Source organism: Pinus tabuliformis, chromosome 8, assembly GCF_031772625.1.
Source record: "Pinus tabuliformis cultivar Carrire ecotype Pingquan chromosome 8, CPIR1, whole genome shotgun sequence".
Taxonomy (NCBI): domain Eukaryota; kingdom Viridiplantae; phylum Streptophyta; class Pinopsida; order Pinales; family Pinaceae; genus Pinus; species Pinus tabuliformis.
Window position 1 is genome coordinate 1,533,334,580 of NC_142294.1, and position 13,419 is coordinate 1,533,347,998.

The following is a 13,419-nucleotide window of genomic DNA, read 5'->3' on the forward strand; positions in this document are numbered from 1 at the left end:
AGCTGAACCAAAGGGCAAGCCTTGTGGCCCAGCAAAATTCGGAGTTTGACCAACTCCTGCCGTACAAGCTCCATAGCTTGCAAAGTTTCCTCCTAAAGAATTGTAAGGAGTCGATAACCCCTGATATGGGTTCCAAGCCGAAGCGAGGGGAGGAATACTTTGAAACATGCTAACCGTGGAATACGGCCTACTTCCTTGTTGGCCAATGAATGGATTCGCAGTTCCTGCGTTACTAGCCCCAGGGTTATTCCAACCTTGGAAAGGATTGCTGCTTTGTCCTATTGAAGAAAAAGGCATGGATCCTACCGTTGGGTTGGAATGTGGAATATGACCACTTCCAAAAGGAAAACCCTGAAATGAAGCCGATCTGCCCATCATGGACGTAGCGGCACTGAACGGAACTGACGGAATACCCTGTGATTGGGTGCCAAAAAGGAAGGAACCAGTACTAAAAGCATTGGTTTGGGCATTTCCACTCGTGGACGGAATGGAGGTAGACCCAACCAAAGATGTGCTAGCAAACGATCCGAACAAGGAAGCGGAGGGGATGGAAATGCTTCCTCCCCCTTGCACCGATGTTGGGGTTTGCATAGTCGCAGCACTCGTGGAAGCCATGCTTCCAGTAGTGATCATAAATGGTAAGCGCGTAGCGTAACCTGGACTCGCTGGTCTATATAATGGAGGCCCAACGTATTGCAATACGTCTGGGTAACTAGATGGTAGTGGAGAATTTGGAATCACTAATGATTCTGAAAGTTCTTCTACCTCTACGTTATCCTCCGCTTGAAAGCAAACTTGAGAAAAGACTGAAGCATCCCTCTCTTGTTCAAAAGTACCAGGCCTTGCTTGGCCACTAATATCCCCGAGAGGAGGATCAATCCCCGATGCGTCAGCCGGCGTGGGACGGACCCCACCGGTAGTATTCCCTCTGCGCCTTCTAGGAGAAGGCTCTAAACTAGGTGGCGAGAGACCACGAAGTCTTCGAGACCGTCTTGGAGACCGGTCAGCCACTTTGAATTTTTTTGTTAAGATCTAACTAAAGACTCAAAAAAATTAAAAGCTAAGCCGACTAGGAGCACAGAGCACACAGTATAAAGTTCCTAAAGATACAGCCAGTCAAACAACTTTCAAGTATTTCCGCTCCGGGTGATTGAGACCGGACACCAAAATACGAGAAAGTGAATCAAAGGGCCTTCCGAGGATAGTCTGGGATGATGAGGGCCCAGTCCTATCAGCGAAGGTATCAGAGGAAGTTACGCTGACCTCCTAACAACAGTCTGCGCCGGTGCAAGCCCCCAAGCTTCGCAAGGGTGCCCTCCGGAAGTACTGTCGAGAGTGATACAACGTCGACCTCAGGTGCCACGGGATTCCCCTCCACAGCCACCTATGCAGATCCCTTCAACCACTTGCTAGCCCCAATAGTGGAATTTTACAGCCACATCCGCCTACTCCTCCAAAGATATGTACTAGCTTTGTACAATGGACAAGCCAAGGCGCATTACAATACTATCCAAGCCTTCTTCAAGATAGTCTTAGTAGAAGCTTGGCTGACCAAAAGCCTGTACAATGAGTTATGAGGGACTATTTATAGAAAAGGGTGGTGTTACCCTTGACATTGCCCTTTTTAATAGTTCAACTACCCTCATGACTCTTAACCTACTCTATGACTGTTACATCCAGCTATTGACACTTGACTTACCGTTGACATGACTCGACGTTACAATGCACATGTATTCATGTGAGACAAAATGGCTTAAGCAAGCTAAGAAAGACATAACTAACACTCGGTCTGATGTGGTGAGACCAACTGTTCGACATTTTTGTGATGGTGAAGGTGGTAAGATGATTCCAAGCTTGGTCATCCATGATGGTGTGCATGCACCTCATGGTGACATATTGATGAAGTGAATTGTTGCCTCCATTGCAACTGACGCATTGGTTTGGCCCCTTTATCCAACTCGTCTTCTAACATGCGCATGGTCTTCTTGGGAAAGGTTGAACTGGCAACACACTAATGCATAGTGTTCGTGTTGATCTTCAAGTGTGTGCTCGTGGTCATGCGCATCAACTAGCTAAAGTACATGTTTAGCCCCAGTTGGACTTTCTTCTTGTCTTCGCCTTGGCGAGTGTCTTGAATGGGTTGGTTTGCATGCATGCGCATAATGACATGCATGCTGTTGAATCCCTTGGATGTGATCAACTACACTCCTCACCATGTATTCTCTGTGTTAGCTCTTGGGATGGATCTTGATCTTGTCCAGATGCAATTTCTTCTGTGAGTGCACGTTGTGCCCACTGCTATTCCTGATCCTGTTGCAACTCATTCGTCTCTCTACATAGCTTCATGTTCTTCCTAAGTTGTTGCTTTAGGACATGAAACTCCTTATTTTTTACATCTTCTACCTTCAAGCGATCTTGATGTCCTACCTTCACTCCATAATCAGAGTCTCCAAATTTTCTTTCATCATCAATAGACCTGCTTGAGCTTGCAAACTTGTGCCGCCTCCGTGTTGTCAACAACCCTCCTCTTGCATTCATTGCATTTGGTATGTTGTCTTCAACTATTGTTCATGATGCTGTCACTTGATGTCCTTATCTATAAACAAATTTATGTCTTCGTGAGTAGGCAAGCTCATAGACACTTGATCGACTGCATCCCCAAGCATGCTCTAAACAATGTCCTCGTCTCTGCTCTCCTGGAAATCATTGTACATGTAGTACTGAGAGATAGATCAAAACCTGTGATACGTGGAGACATGGCAACACTCATAGAAACCAATATGACAGTTGAAAAACAAAATCAACATGAGAACTAACATGCAACATACCTGGGTGAACCATCATGAAGGTTGTGCAATTTCAGCTGGGAGGTCAGGAGATTTACTGCCAAGATTTCTCAAGGCACAGTCTAGGTTTTTGGGAGACTAGATGACTACTAGAACCACGCAATGCATAGTCCAATCTGGCTGCTGACTGTTGGGATTGTGCAACGCACAATTCCAGCTAGGAAGGACTATTGGCATAGGGACATATCTGTGAAATTTCTTCGGTCAAGTACCTACTACCTTCCAAAAATGCACAAAATAGTCCTGGAGACTAGTGCTGGGTAGGAATGCACAAATTTGGAGAGGAAGGTCAACCTTCCTTTCCCAAATTGTGTAATGCAGCCTCGGTGGAGGCAGAGCTTAGGCCAAGGTTATCCCGACCGATGATCGACTCAAAGCAAGTAAGTAAATGCATAGTGACACTAAGTGATAGCAGAAGTGATCGACATTGCATGAAAAACATGAATGAAAGATTCAACAAACATATCAACATGCATGTGGGTGAGGCAGTTCGCTAGTTGGGCGAACGTCTGTGCAAAATAGTTTCATGCATGCGATAGTAGTGAGATAGCAACGAAAATTGAAGCAAAGTGAGTACAAGCTAGTATATATGTAAAGGACAACAAGCATTCAAAGAAATCAAGCAAATAGTACTCCTACAAGCAAAAACGCAAAAGGTGACAGAAATACAACATAAGGCATGGGAAGCGGGCTTACCCCAAAACAACTGAGCTGAATGTGCCGAGTGCTCCTAGATATGATGTGGGATGTCAGAGCTGCAAGGTTGATGTGAGGAATGAGCTCTACAACGTCCAGTTGATGAGTTCAGATAACATCAAGGTTGTGACACACATGCCACGAATCTAGGGCAAGCAACACTTGGTGGGAGGTTTTGGAATTGATCCTTGCATGTAGCCTCCAACTGCTAAACATAGATCCATGAAACAAGGGATGCCTTTGCATGTTGCCTTGGGAGAAGCAGCCCATGCATGCAAGTCTATTTTTCTCAGTCCCAGAGGGAAGCGATCAACTCAGCTGCACATGCAAGAGATTGCTCGATTGGTGGAGAAAAATGTGCATTTCTGGCTGGGAGTTGGGCTGGATGGCCAAGAGATTTGCACAATTTCTAGGCAGAGTAGATGACTGCTAGCCAAATTTGCACAATCCCTAGGTTTAACAACCTACTACTGGGAAAATTTGCACAAATCCCGCTGGGATGTTTGGCTGGCAGGATTGCGCAATCCTCGAGCCCAACAGGCTGTTAGAGAGGATTGTGCAATTTCTGGAGGTAAGGCTGGTTGCTCTCCAAAAATGTGCAATTTTCAAAGGGGAGCTTCTTAGCCTGTAGCTGGACCAATTCCAGGTGAGTAGCCTATGAGGGAAAAGATCAAACTATGATTGATAGGGTGCCTATGAGCAAGAAAGACACTGAAGCTTGAGGACTTGACAAAGAAAGGAAAGCTTCTATGAAGGTTGGTAGGGAGGCTCCAAACTAGGCTCTGGAAAAATTTTGGAGGGTGGTTGTAGCTGCTACAACAAGACCAATGGGTTATAGACTTGCACTTCAGCCAACACTAAAATTCCATGATGTTTTCCATGTTTCATTGCTTAAGAGATATGTGCAAGATTCTGATTATGTGATTGATTCATTTGTATTGTAGGTGGAAAGAGAGAGTGAGTTCTAGTGAGATCCATAATCCATATTGTAGTGGCAACAAGTAATGCTCTAGAACAAAGCAATAGAGCCGGTTAAAGTGCAATGGAAACACTTTAAGCCCGTTGAAGCTACATGGGAAATGGCTGATCGGATGTGGGCATTATATCCTTCTTTATTTGTTGGTTGAAGCGAAGGAGTTTTTGATATGTATATGTATATATGAATGTATGTCATTGTAAATACTACATCGAGTTGTGTTATAATGCTCCAATAAGAAGTATATTTTTTCATGTTTTTCATGGTTTTTGACAGTTGACATTGTAAATACTACATCGAGCTATGTTATAAAGCTCCATAGGTAATATGTTTTGTTGGTCATAAGTTTCATAGAACATTGAGGACAATGTTTCGCTAGGGCGGTGGGTTTGTAACAACTTTGAGTTGATTTTCTATGTAAATAAATATAAACCAAGGTCATGGGAAACATATTCCAAGTTAAATGGAGGGAAAAGCACTATGGTGGGCATCACTTGTGGTTTATTAATGACTATGGAAATTGGAAAAGCCAAAGACGAAATAAATGAAAATTTAATATGAGCAATCAAGGAAAATAGGAGAAAAGGCATATGAACATAAACAAATATGCATGCAAGGGAAATTAGAGAGAAATTAGAGGAAAATCAAAGAAAAAGGAAAAAGGATAAAGGAAAGGAAGAGACTATACATCAATGATAAAAATGAATCAAAGAAACAAATTGGAACTTTTGACAACTTTTGGTCGATTCTAGCTTTGATCTCGTTCAGAATTAGAGATGTAAGAGAAGAGAGAGAGGAAGCACTTGGACCGAAGAAATAAAAGAAAAGAAAGGGAGCACAAGGAAAGTGTTGGAAAAGTAGCGAAAACTAGAGGAAATTTTAGATAACAGGTTGCATGTATGATTTCATTACTTAGATTCTAATCCATGGTTCGTGCATTTGGTTATTTGGTTTTTTTGTTGTCATTAGCATGGGATTTTCCTATACTAATAGTGGTTTTCAGCCTTGCCTTTCCATTTCCTTGATAGCCATGGTCTTGTGGGTTCAATTTTTTGGTTTATCTTTGGATGGTTGGTTGAATTTTGATCCTGGTTAGGTGGTATTGGGAAATTCCCAAGGGACAAGGGTAAAGATGAGATTTCTCCTAGAACTCTTGATTGATGGGTGGATATAAGAAAATTCCTCTGGATGTGGTGAAGAAAGTTGGAGGAATACAAGCTTGTTTGGTGTTGGTGATTTCTAGATTGGTTTAGGTGAAATCACTGTGGTTGAGAGTTGAGGTGGTTTCGCCACCGGAAACTCTATTTGGTTCTATTTTGGTTTAACACATATAATACCACATTCATGCTTGGAATATGGCATGGGGCTGCTTGAATGAAAAAGATATTTGGTTCAGTGAAATCTATGGTTAGGTTGTACTTGGAAATCCCTAACTTGATTGGAATTTTCATATGTTAATATGAGTTATTTCCTTATTGCGATCAACGAGAACATGTATTAGTTATTGTGTTTATTTTATGGCTGATTTTTTATGGATTTATTCTATTTATATTTAGGTTATATGCATGGTTAAATGACGTGCTCTTATTACAATTTTTTCTTATGATTCAATAAGTTCATGAATGGTTATATGAATGCATGGGCTAACAAGTGTTGTTGTAGCTAGTTTGAGAGGGAATTAAGCCTTCTTGATGACACCTTCGAGGAAGTTAAGGATACTTAAAAATATATGCATTCATGAGCTGTAGATTATCATGTTTACCATATGTTTGAAAAAAAAATTATGATATGTTTGGTTTGTTTGTGAAATATCTGGCCTTATAATTCATCATATTGACTTTTCATCACCTTAGACTTAATTCTGGAAAGTTATACGATGTTCTGGGCAGTGGCCTATAAGCTAGGCTTGAAAATGTGGCATTGGTTTCATGGTTGCATGCATGGAACTAAGGAATTTTGATTGCAACTTAATGGAGGGAGTCTTGTGTGTGCGGTTGGAGCTTTTTAGCCACACTCATAACGGCTTATGCATGCATTCATGATGTGAGCTTAGTTAAAAACCAACTCAAGGTATGAACACCAGGGGTTATGGTATGACACCTACGTGCTCTGAAGTCCTTGAGAGGTTTTAGTAAGTTTCTGGTTAGTAGAACCCACTTCGACAACTAGAACTTGGATGTTGGGTAACGTCATAGTAATTCTCAACTCATGTTTACCTAGAGAGCTTGTAAAAGCAGGTAAATGTGGGATGGGTTTGTTACATAAAATAATAGATCCCGTATGTTGATGGCATGTAATTGAATCCTGAGAATACAATATCAAAGTTTATATAGAATTATCAGACAGTCTCTTGTATTCCTCAATTTTTTCAATAGATATCTAATTTTCCCTGTATGTGGTATTCTCCTAGGATAAAGTAATTGGGAGATGTGGCACAATGATACTGCAATAATAGATTTTGTATTATTTTATCAGAGTTAAGAAAACATTTCACCTGATGAGACTCCCTCATTAATTCATACAACTCAGATAATGATGACATTATTAAAGATGTTGGTGATACCACTGCATATAATGGTAAATTTCATGAGATACTTGATGTTGGTCAGTTATGGTTACATGTGGAGAGGTTTTTGATTAGGTATAACAATCTCGGCTAAGAAGCTGAATTAAGCTAACAAACACTAACCTTAAAAAATGATAGTATAGGTCTTGTTAAGGAGACTAATAATAATTAAGGTCAAAAGTTTTGAAGAAAAAAGTTGACTTTTAATCATTTAAGGGCGTGATTATAGTTGAGCTAATGCTGGTATGATAAATTAATTCTAATTAATACCCTTAAGATCATAAGCCTTAGTATAAATATTGAATCTAAATTGTTGATTACTCTTGGTACAAGAAGTTGGATGAAATGAATGATGGTGGTATGGGCATAATAGCTAGTTTCTAACCATAGTTAAACTTGTTAAGGGAATTGAACTCTTTCGAGAGTTGGTATGTTCATATGCACGTAGCAATTTTGGTTTCTTAAAATTTATGTTGAAAATAAATATGCTTATTTATGTCAATGGATATTGAGACATGTGGCTACTATGTAAATTGAGATATCTGTAAAGTTACAAGGTAGCATGCTTGGTACAACTAGACTAGGCAACTGGTATAATGTTTTCATTTATTAGTTCACTAACGGTTGAGTGTATGTGGAAGCACACTACAAGGCTCAGTGGAAACGAAAGGAAATATCTATCGTGGTATGGTGTAGGAGGATAGGCACCAATTCCTTCAAGAAAAAAGAATAGGGACAACACTCCAAAGGAAGAGAACCTTCAGGAACTTAGGCGTTGAGGTCAAGGTACTGGAATATGAACTAAAAATTTGTAGGGTAGAACTTAGAAAGATCACCAAGAAACAACAACATCTGTCTTAGTGAAATTTTGAGTTGCAAAACCAGCTGCGAGAGATGGAATATCGTACTCAATCCTTATGAAGGAAAACATGGTATTGGTAGGAAGAGGCCTCGTGAGGCTAAAATGGATAAGAAGATATTATCTTGTTGGTTTTGTGGAGAAGAACATAAAAAAAAAATATTGTCCCCACAAGAAGAAGAAGAAATAAATTAGCTCATGTGAGCCACGGGGACACAAATCAATGATGCAAGATACCGAGAGAGAGGAGGGTGAATTCCCTAGAGCTCCTTGAAACATACATATATGTGTGGAAAATACCCCTTGTGAAATTTTTGGGAATATAACATTTCAAGGTTGTTTCTAGCCTTGTAAATAAGTCTGGAACTAATTTCATATATGGATCTACATATGTACATGTATGATGGTTGAAAGCGCCATGACCACTTGAGTCATGAGGACAAAAATTGATTTTTGGAACTATTTTCTTTAAATGAATATGGTTGTGACTTTAAATTATTTCTTTTATGGATTTACCTCACTTTGCTTTTACAGAGCACATAACCTTGTTGTCTGGAATTTTTTTTTATTTCTTTTGCTAATTGAATGCCATTTTCGTATTGATTGATCTCACCTTCCTTATTTATCACTCTTGGATTTCATGCTTGGGGTTGAGGAATTTTACTGAGTGTGGTAGTAAAGACATGGAATTTTGGTAAACCATACCAAGGGGGATTAAGTAAGGATACAGGGAAGAAAGGCTGTGCAGATAAATAGAGCTAGGGGATGAGGATAACCATGGCTAGAACATTACCTATGAAAATTGTTACACTTGAAACCAACAATATGGATTAAATAGAAAATGCAATGAAGGACAACATGGTTGGTTGGTCCATGAGAAATAATGCATAGTTAGATGGTAGCCATGAGGATGGTACAAGGGAATTTCTCTAATTGTAATTCAATGCACTTATATAAATCTATGATATAATCATGAATAGCCCAATGCTTATATATATATATATATATATATATATATATATATATATATATATATATATATATATATATATATATATATATATATATATATATAGATATATATTCCATTGTGATTGAAAAATATTGATAAGTTTCATTCTTTTAAAAGAATTAAGGTTTATGTTCATTTCATGTAAATATAGATGGTATGAAAGATTCCTGGTTAATGAGGAATGAAGTGAGAAAAGGTAGCCCTAACTGATCTACTATTTTAATAATATGTGCATATGATTAATAAATTATTCCTATGTTATCTTATGAGAAGGAAATACTGAAGAATATATTAGCAAAACACTAGCAGTATGATCTACGACATGTGGAAAAGGCCACTAGAGATAGTATTGCCTAATGTCTGTGGATAGAGATGGAGATACCTGTGAATTTTCAATGTTTTAATATGCACAGAGTATTTTGATATGCGTGTTGTGCATATGTTGTGTTGTACATGTTTATTCGTTGTGTGTATTGCGTGTATGTTTATGTGTTGTGGTACATAGTGTATACATGCATGTGTTGTGTAATGTGTCGAGGAGGATAAGTATGGGACTCTTTGGGCCCTTTCATTGTGTAATGTGTAAGGAATAGGTAGGTATAATACTTATTGGGCCTATAAAAGTGTAGAATACACCTTTATTCTTGTTGACAAAATACTACTGGGTTGGTAGTAACTACCTACTTTGGTAGTACCCGTATTCGCAGGTAAAAGATTAGGATTATTTATACTTATTTGTTACTAAGTTCTCTCATTCGAGATGATGATTCATATAGTAAATTTGAAATCGAAGAGAAGAGAAGAGAATGCACTATCTACTTATCAGGTTAGCAACCAATCCAGTCTGTGTACATGGTCAAAGGGAAGACAAGGCACTGTGTGCTTACCAGGATGGCAACTAATCCAATGTGTGTATGGGAAAAGAAAGGATATTTGATGCTTTCCAAGATGGAAAACCATCCAATGTGTGTAAAGGGAACGACAAAGGGAAGATCAAGAAAAGTACCAATATCTCATTTATTTTTGAATTTTGAATTATGCATCAAAATTAAATATATTTATTTATGATGATTTGGGTTTTGAGCTAACCTGGTTTTGTTGTGATAGGAATTAAAGTAGAATTCCAATTTCACCTAATGAATAAAATTCTAATGAGGTATGATTTAAAATTATTATATTTTCCTCATGATGAATCTCATGAAATATATGTGCCTATGATTCCTATGATGTAGGAATGAGTATGTGATTGCTCAGTTCGAATGAATGAAGTTGATCGCAAGGTGATATGAAAACAATATGCTAAAGTTAGTGATTTCATAAACAAATTCATTTTGGGACACTAGCAATGGTGCTCGTTGATCACCATGTAGCATGTTTTGACCCATATGATAGTTTGGAGTTAGAGATACGCCTTGGGTTTGATTTCCTTTTGATGTGAGGAAGACTTGATAAGGGATGGATTGCCCAAGGGACTATGAAACAGAGAAGGGGATGCGTAAACTTGGAAGGTGGGTGACTACATAGAAAGTAGATAACCAGATTTCCTGAGGGACTAGGAATCAGATAAGGGATGGCAAAAAAATACTTGTGGTTTCTTGGTCATGAGCATAGCTTATTGGAATCAGAAGCACAATTTGGGGTGTGCCCAGAAACAATGAGTCGAGAACTATTCATTGAGGAAACAAAGAGCTCAAGATAACAACACTGGGCATTGGAGGTAGGCAACACTCTAAGGAAAAGAACAATCTAAATTGGTCTGAACACACCTAAATTATCCAAAGACTACAAAGAGGACCATTGAGAATTGGCTAAAATATAACTTAATGTCCATCATACTTTTATTTGATGGTTGAAGGAAATGCATAAAATATTGTAAATAATGTAAACAACTTAAAATATAAAGCTCCATGAAACAATATGACTGTTGTCAAGAGCAAAAGGCAGGAGAAGAGGGAAAGATTTGGCAGAGAGAATGGAAGAGGAAAGAAGTAGTAGAAAAGAAAAGGGAGAGAATTATAGTTGCAAAGGAAAGATGCAGAGGAAAAATGCAAGGAAAGAAAGGAATAGGTAGCTGGGAAAAAGGGAGAAGGTCTGAGTCGCTAGAAGAACACAATGAAGAAGGAACATAGGTTATTCAAAATGGGCTTGAAAAGACATTATGTCTATGTTATATATTTTTAGATAATGAGAATTGTTCGATCAATGTCGATATCTCCACCACACACACACACACACACACACATGTACTTATATTCTCACTCTTGTGTGGATAACAAATTATGAGTTGTCAACACTCACGGACTTTATGTTTAGGAAGGTGAGATTGGCATGCATATGCATATGTATAATCTCACTTTGGTTAAAGATAACTATAGACTCTGTGCTATGTCAATAATAGCACCTATATATGTATTACCCAACACTTGTTCTACAATGTTATATGTATATGTATATATATATATATATAGGAGGCATGGTGAGTATTGAGATAAATATATATATATATATATATATATATATATATATATAATCATTGTGTAAATTAAATCCAAGTATAAGATACTACAGGGGTAATTCTATTATACTAAAGATCTCTATTATAGTAAGGGTAGAATTTTGTGCTGGAATTTGAGAATTCTCATTGAAGAGTATTGAGAATTTTACTAGATGTTTATTATAAGTTGCATGGTTGTCTCCAACATGTAAAGAATTGGTATTTTCCATTTGTTGTATCAAATATTCTTATTAATAAAGTTTTTTTTTTTTTTTTAAAAAAAAAAAATAGGTAGTATCTAATCATTGTTGTAGGGTAAATTTCCTATTCGGAAATACTCTTATAGTCCTTGTATACGCATATGAGCATGGATTGCGTATTGGCTCTTGCATGAGGAATTAAACAACTTATAGGTTCGTAGGCATTATATATCAAAAGATTAATAGTAGGACCCCCAAATGATTACGGTTCGGATCCTCTATAATAACATAGTAAACGGGGATTTTGAATAGCAATGATAACTAGTTTTGTCTGCACACCACATCATAATGGATCATGATAACTAAGTGTTCCATGGTGCCGTAACAAAGATTGTTTCACTGCTTATAATTGACGGTCGGTTGAGAATACTAAAGGTGGCACATAATGTTTACATTATTTTTTTATCACAACAACATGATTTTAATACATTGGAGTAGGGGTCGGGGTCGAATCCCATCACCAAATGGATGTACTGCAGAGAAAAGTAGTCGGACCTCTGAGTCAGGACACTGTGAACCATGTTTATTGCAACAATTGATTATAGCATATGAACATAACACAATACAATAAGTTATCATAGTCGGTTGTCGGGAGTCAGATTTTTAGTTGCCAAGTCAAAGTGTGGCCGAAGAATGTTGGTCGACCTCTAAATCGAGACTCCTTAAACCACATTTACCATAGAAATTACTTATGATATGGTTTGTAGACACGTTCCTCCATACACCATGGGTTATAAGTGCTAGTTGTTGGCGCCATGGTTGGAACAAAAAGCTTGGAAATATATATATATATATATATATATAAATATATATGATACATCACCCATTTGAAGGATTGGTCTTGGTAGAGCCACGAGTTATATGATTGGGCTTTTTAGAGCTAAATCATATAACTTGTGGCTTTCCCAAGACTAATCCTTCAAATTGGTGATGTATCGTATATATGCATTTTGTGTTTTATATTTTATTTATATATATATATATATATATATATATATATATATATATATATATATATTTTCAAGGTGTGTTTCAACCATGGCGCCGACAATTAAATATATAGAATTTACATATATAATTAAGCACAAACAAGTGTATTCTTGCATGATGATGTGCAAAGGGTTGCAAGGCATTTTATGCATGGACAAATGCCTTTGGATACTCAGAGTTTGGCCATGGTGGTACGATGTTGTGTCACGTGGTAGAAAGGTAGGTAGGGTGTTGTGTCATGTGGTAGAAAGGTGGAAATATAAATTTTAATTAATTACAGTATTAAAAGAGTATAATTTAAGATCACAAAATGTTATATCACTGGAAACATCTCACTGAAATGAAGGTGACGGTGATATCTACGTTGTGTTCTTGGAACTTGAATGAGAGACACAAAAAAGAAAAATTATTTTATTTGTCTAATTTTACAAGAGATATTGGATTAACAAATGAACACTTCATTGAGGTTAGGGTGGGGTGTTTACACGAAGGGTCATAGAATCTAGACATTGTTTACTCCATTCCCTGATATGCCCAAGGTTCGACACCTAGCAAGAAATCTCGTCCATGATCTCGAAATCATAGAAAGATTATCCCTATACCACATCACCAATTTCCATATTCCTAGTTTCTCTTGAGGAACGACATTGAAATATGTGGCACTACCGTGCTTGTTGACCCCACAGACTACTGTCACCACTCCTCCTTCTATACCACATT